The 6,000-nt window shown below is 47.2% G+C and overlaps 1 protein-coding gene across 6 annotated transcripts in view; it reads left to right on the top strand.

Moving 5' to 3' along the window:
* Basp1 (brain abundant membrane attached signal protein 1) overlaps positions 1-6,000 on the top strand; it is a 79,771-nt gene that overhangs the window by 25,183 nt on the left and 48,588 nt on the right. The window contains exon 1 of one of the 6 annotated variants that reach the window (XM_029558000.1): positions 329-551. The exons of the other annotated variants lie outside the window; for them this stretch is intronic. The gene's annotated coding sequence lies outside the window, so the exon portion shown is untranslated. Of the gene's footprint in view, positions 1-328; positions 552-6,000 lie in introns of those variants that run through there. 6 annotated transcript variants of the gene reach the window in all.

The following is a 6,000-nucleotide window of genomic DNA, read 5'->3' as shown; positions in this document are numbered from 1 at the left end:
TGGCTGGTGGGGGATGAAGGGGCCTAAAGAGGAGGGGGAGATGATAGAAGGTGTGGAGGGAAGGCGGACGGGGGCACCTGATTGGAGGGATCAGGATGCAGAGAGGAGCTAAGGATGGGGTGACTTTGTGGGTGTGGTGAGGTGAGGGGGGCGCGTGGATTTCGGGGGTCTCGGGAGGAGGGGCGGCAGGAGGAGGGGAGCTCTCGGGCGGGGTGGCGGGGCTTGCAGGGAGGCGGGAGGGGGCTGGAGCACGGAGGGCGGGGTCGACGGAGGAGCTGGGCGGGCGGACGCGCCGGGGGAGGGCGCTGGGCAGGAAGGGGAGGGGGAGCGCGAGAGCGAGAAATGCAGAGGCTGCAGCGGCGGCGGCGGCAGTAGCGGCAGCGGCGACGGCGGCGGCGGCAGCGCTCCAACTCGCTCCACGCTCCGGACTCCGCCGTCGAGCCGGAGAGAGTCATCGCCCAGCGGCCAGGCAGCGGGCCTGAGGACGCCAGCCACCCGGGCCCCTCGGCGGCTCCGCGCTCACCCAGGGGCGGCACAGGCACCCAAAGCGGGTAAGGAGGCGGCGCGGGGTGGCCTCGCCGCCACCGCGGACTCGAGGACACGGGTCCCCCAGCGGGCCCCGCCCCACCCCAAGCCCCGGGTTCTCCATCGGTGCCGCCAGGGTGCGGCCTGGACCAGACGGCAGTGGGCGTGGGGTCCCTCTAAGAAGGCTCCGTCGCACTTTGGGGATCCAGGGTGATGCCACCCACCCCAGATGGTCGGCTTCGGCCATCAGTAACAGGGTGGGGGGCTTGAGGAGGGTGGTGAGGCTGATAAAGGGGGTTTGGGAGGGAGGGGGCTGAGGGTGGGGAAGCAGCTGGTGACCCGGGACTTGCCCTATGCGAAAAGCATCCGATCTCCCAGACACTTTTTTTGTGGGCTGAACCCCTCCCTCTGTCATCGGAGAGGTTCGCAGCCAGAGAGAAAGAGCTTGATGTGAGGGGCGCAGCAGCTAAAGATGGAGCGTGGGGGTGGGGTGGGGCGGGAGAAAGAAGACGAGGAATCTGGTCAGATCGCAAGGGGTGGGGGTTGGCTTGGCAAAGGGCTTTCCTGGGTCCGGGGGACCCCTGGATCTTGGTTTGGGGTAACCAAGGAGCACGAGGTTCAAGAAGGTACTGTGCAGGCTTGGAGCAGATCAGAGCCCCAGCCTGATGCGCGGCGGAGCTGCCCTACCTCTAACCTGTGGCCGTCTCCAGCGTTTTATTTTTTTTGAGCCTTGCGCTCGGAGAACGCGCAGCGCGCCTCCACCGCCGCCCCAGCCTTGGGGGTGTGGGCTTGAACCTGACAGCGCGCGCGGCCCTGACCAGCGCAGCCCAGCTCGGAGCAAAGATTTTTGGGTTTTGTAGATTTTGCTTGTAGCTCCGAAGCTGAAAGCCGACGTCCAGTTCCCGCTTCCCGTCACCAGAAAAAGAAAAATTTCAGAATCCCTGGATCCGTTCGCGCACACACAATGCGTGACTAGGGTCCGCATTCTTTTCATGAATATTCATCGAACGCTTGGCTCGGTTCCTTATCTGCTTCCCCAGAGACATTTCCTCCTTGAAACGAACTGGGTGGACAGCCTCTCCCCGAGCAATTTTCACTCTGTTGAAATGTGCACAGCGCACATGGGTGCAATTTCAGTGTCTTGTACGAGGTTGACACACCTCTCCTTTCGCCAAGACCGCTGGCCACTTGCGTGGCGAGTAAAAATAAAACAACATCAAGATGGTCGACTCTTGAGATGTGGATTAGCCCCCAACCCCTGGGACTATAGCAGGGTCTCACAGACCTATAGTATTGCGGCCAAAATGAATGAATCGGGCTGTAATTACCTATTCCTTTGTCTTGGCCTCGCGCATGCGCCGGAGAGCAGGGTGTGGAAGGCCAGGCAGCCCCATCAGATCTCCCCATCATCCATCCACCCACACCCCTCGCGAGCCCGGGAACAAAGGCGTTTTCCCTAAATGTTTCAATGTTTCGTGAACCCCCTGGACACAAATGACAGGACCCTCTTCCCCGGTGTGTATGTATGTTTGACAGAACCCCCCTCCCACCGTGTGTATGTATGTTTCTTTCCCAGGCGACCACTCACCTTTCCTATTCTTACCGATTTCAATTGGCCAAAAATAAGATGGACTATGTAATTTTTAAAACGCATACTGCTATTCTCCTTTCTAGAACTGTCCATTGTTCCTTTTCCTGTAATGTGCCTCACTGCAGGGATGGGGACTTTCTTAATTTGCAGTAATTAGCCATTTGCCTGACAGAGCTCTATTGCTAGTCATTTGACCAAGGGGCATTAGTTTTAGACCAGCGATGTTGTTGCCCCTAGTGAACCTGGGACAAATTAAGACATCTTGGTATTTGAAGGAACAAGATGGCCTACAGAAGCCAGTGTGAGAAAATGGTTACCTTCTAGGCACCCTAACCCTTGCTGGGCTCTCTTGATTCTTATCTCATTGTTCCACTAAGGATTCCAAAAGGCAAACCTCAGGGAGATGAAGAGGAAGAAGGTAGCCAGGGCTGCTGGGGAGATGATGAGGAAGCACTGAGTTCCCAATGTGTCCTTCCCCTGCCCTCCCCTACCTAATAGAAGCCATGACAGTCCTTTGATGGCCGACTTTCTTTCAAATGATGCATATCCCAGCTTACTGCCCTTTATATTTCTTTTGGGACTAGTTTGCTTCTATCATCCAAAAAGGGACTCACTGTATATATCAGCTCAAGCTTCTGTATATCTTCAGTGGTAGGTTCTGTTTGAAAGGATTTCATGCTAAAGGAGTACTCAGTATGTCCTAGTTCATTAACACGTGGCAGAAAATGGGAATTTTCTCTTTTGTTCTTAAAAAAACCCCTTAATATTGTCCATGTTTAATGCATCAGAGCCTGTAATTGCTATGGTGATGGCTGCTGCTTAGGTGGCAAGGATTAGATATACTCCTTGCCTCTTAGCAAAGGGTCTTATGCATACAGCATTATGTATTACTCTTTATGAATTAGGTGTTAAGTTATGATTTAGAGGGCTATATATACTTTAATAACACCTTTCTTCTAGGTAATGCTTTTGGAGGAGGGTACTGGAACATAGATAAAAACCAATAGCTCTGAAGTTAGTAAGCTTTAGGTTTTTAAACAAAGTAATTTTAAATTAGTTTAAAAATTGTCACCTTTTTTTTTTTAATCCAGCTTTCTTACCAAGCATAGGCAGATGGAAAAAGGGAATTCATGGAAGTCTTGATAAAATGCATCTACAGTTGATTATATGGAGAGTGGCATTTCTGTTCCTTAACTGGTGGGTGTTCAAGCTGTCTGTGGTTTGTGAAATGGATCTCCATTACCCCAATTTAAATATTCCAAGGAAGAGCCCTACACATTAAGCTGCCTGTGCTTAGAGGCCTTTTTATTACCCCCTCTCCCCCGATTTACCAGAACAAATCACATAATGGTTTAAGATACACTAATTATGCTTTCTTATTTTTGTCTCCCTTTAATTTCAAGCCATTGCATTCTATGGCTAAAATAAGTGGAGTATAAAATCAGAGAAAACCCCACATTTTTGGAGTATTTATTGCTGAAAAATGGATGTCGGTGTTATCCATGGTGGTTTTATAAAAAAGTACATCAGAACCATTTTAAAAAGCAATTGAAGTGGCATGTATATACACATGCACATGTACACACACAGACACGCAGACACATACACATGCACACGTACACACAGACACGCAGACACATGTTTCATGTTGATATGTACACACTACAAAAATCTTATTAATGACATTTAGTTGGTACAGAAATTTACAGTGGTTTCATATTGGTCTTTGGAGAACAATTCATTTCTGTCTTAGTAAATACATGTCTTAAAGGGAAAGTCTAACTAGCATCACTAATGTATTGCTCTTCAATTTCTCCTTGTGTACTTCTAAAATAAGTGGGCTGCTTTGAGTTTAGCTAGGTTGTTCATATTTTAGGCCTCAGAACTCTCAATAACCACTGCTATATTTTATATGCTGGAATAAATAATGCTAAATAAAAGATTTATTTACAGTTTTTTGTCTTATTTTTGCTGTCTTATAAAACCCTGTTTTCAAAGATGTCCAAAAGAGCCTGGAGAGCCATGCGAGCCATGGCAGAGCAGGTGCCCCGGCATCTGATTCTGTGGGTTTGTATAGGCTTTATCTCTCTTAGGCAATTTCCACCTTCTTTTCTTTCTGATGACTATCCTAGCTGGTAACCTGGACCAGATACCTGCTGAAGACTAACCCCAAGTACATGGACAAGTTGATCTCCAGGACAGGTGCTCTCTCTGTCATCTAGTTTTCTCTCAACTCAGTCTATCTCTTAAGACTTGAGCTAACCCAGTGAGCATGAGATTTACTCTTTGGAACAACTCTGAAGTTGCAAATATGCAGTATTGTTTTAAAGATAAAATATGTGTTATGGGAGGTGTTTTTTAGGGGGAGGCTTTCCAGGATTTTGTGGAAAGAAACCAGGCTTTCAGCATCTCTAGACACTGGGAAGTCTACATGGGGCAAATGACATCCACCTTGCTGAGTCTCACAGTTTTTAGTTGTAAAATTGAGACAGTAATTCCTATTTTTAGGTTTTAATCAAGATCACATATGTCCATGAATGGCTAAGTAAAGAGGCTGGCTCCTGATGGTCCCTTAGCTTCCTAGTGTGTGTGTGTGTGTGTGTGTGTGTGTGTGTGTGTTTTAATTTAACATAGTGTAACTGACATCACTAACCAGTTTCTGTGTATTGAGCTGTATTTCTGTTCCACCTTGATGGATGAAGATGTGATGACTTCAGGCATGTTCAGTCAAAAAACAGCCTGTCTCAAATATCATATATGTATATGTATATATATGCATATGTACACATATATATGTATGTGCATATATACATATGTATATGTTTATGCATATATATAATTTGAGGGCACTGTTAGATTTGCTTCAAAGCAGGTTGCATGGTCTCAGGATGGCCTTCTTTGATCCTAAGGCTGCCTATGAAACTCAAGAGGAGCATTTAAGTCGTTTTGAGAAAATACAGGGGTAGTCTTAAAACCATAGCCATCCTCAGTCTGTCAAGGGAAAGCTACTGTTACATACACATCTCTCCACAGCTAGAAAGACAAACATGAAGTTAAAAGTCATATGAGTCAACTCCATGGTGAACCTTTTCCAGCATAAAGACAATCACAGTCACATTCACACCAGGGTGCAGTTAAATTTGAATTCTGAAGAGACACCAGCCTAGGAAATGATAGGATCAAAACAACATTCTCCCTTTCCCTCTGGAAGTTAGAAATGGGATGAAGTAGAAAGTAGAGAGAACAGAGGAAAGGTTTTCCTTCTGCATCCTTAGGATTTAGATGCAAATCCAGGGAAACAGGGAAAGAAGAGCATTTGGAGTAGCCTGGCCATCAGTGCACGGAGGGTGGAGGGTGTGACAAGTGGAGTCTAGGAAGACATTCCTGAAAGCTTTGGAGAATTGGAAATAGAAACCAGCTGTGAGCATACCAGGGGTCCCTGGCATAAGGAAACACTTCAAGATAATGTAGGGATGTGTTGTTCACTGGAGAAGGCTGAGCCTTTACAGGGTATTTTCTCCTCACTTAAAGCATTCCATGAACTTTTAATTATTAAAAACTCATTTTGGGATAAGAGAGAAAGGACTGGGCTTCAATGGCTTTTAAAAATCTTTCTTTGAAATATGTATTTCCTTGTGTAGGGTATTTAGAATTATAAATGGTATGATTTAGTGTGGTTGGGATTGTGTTCACCAGCTTGGAATCCTTCAGTACCCTCATTCATTTACTAGTTGAGTGATCTTTGACAAATTGCTTAGGTCAGTGTGCCTCAGTGCTCATCTCTAAAGTGGAGATTGTGATACAGAGTTATTGTAAGGATGACGGGAAACTAAGTTAGGCCAATGGCTCATCCATACTGAGCACATCCCCTTAGCCTGTGTTTA

Source organism: Nannospalax galili, unplaced genomic scaffold, assembly GCF_000622305.1.
Source record: "Nannospalax galili isolate Female #2095 unplaced genomic scaffold, S.galili_v1.0 scaffold207, whole genome shotgun sequence".
In the NCBI taxonomy this organism is placed as follows: Eukaryota; Metazoa; Chordata; class Mammalia; order Rodentia; family Spalacidae; genus Nannospalax; species Nannospalax galili.
Note: the sequence above shows the minus strand (reverse complement) of the source record. Positions and strands in the feature narration are given on the sequence as shown.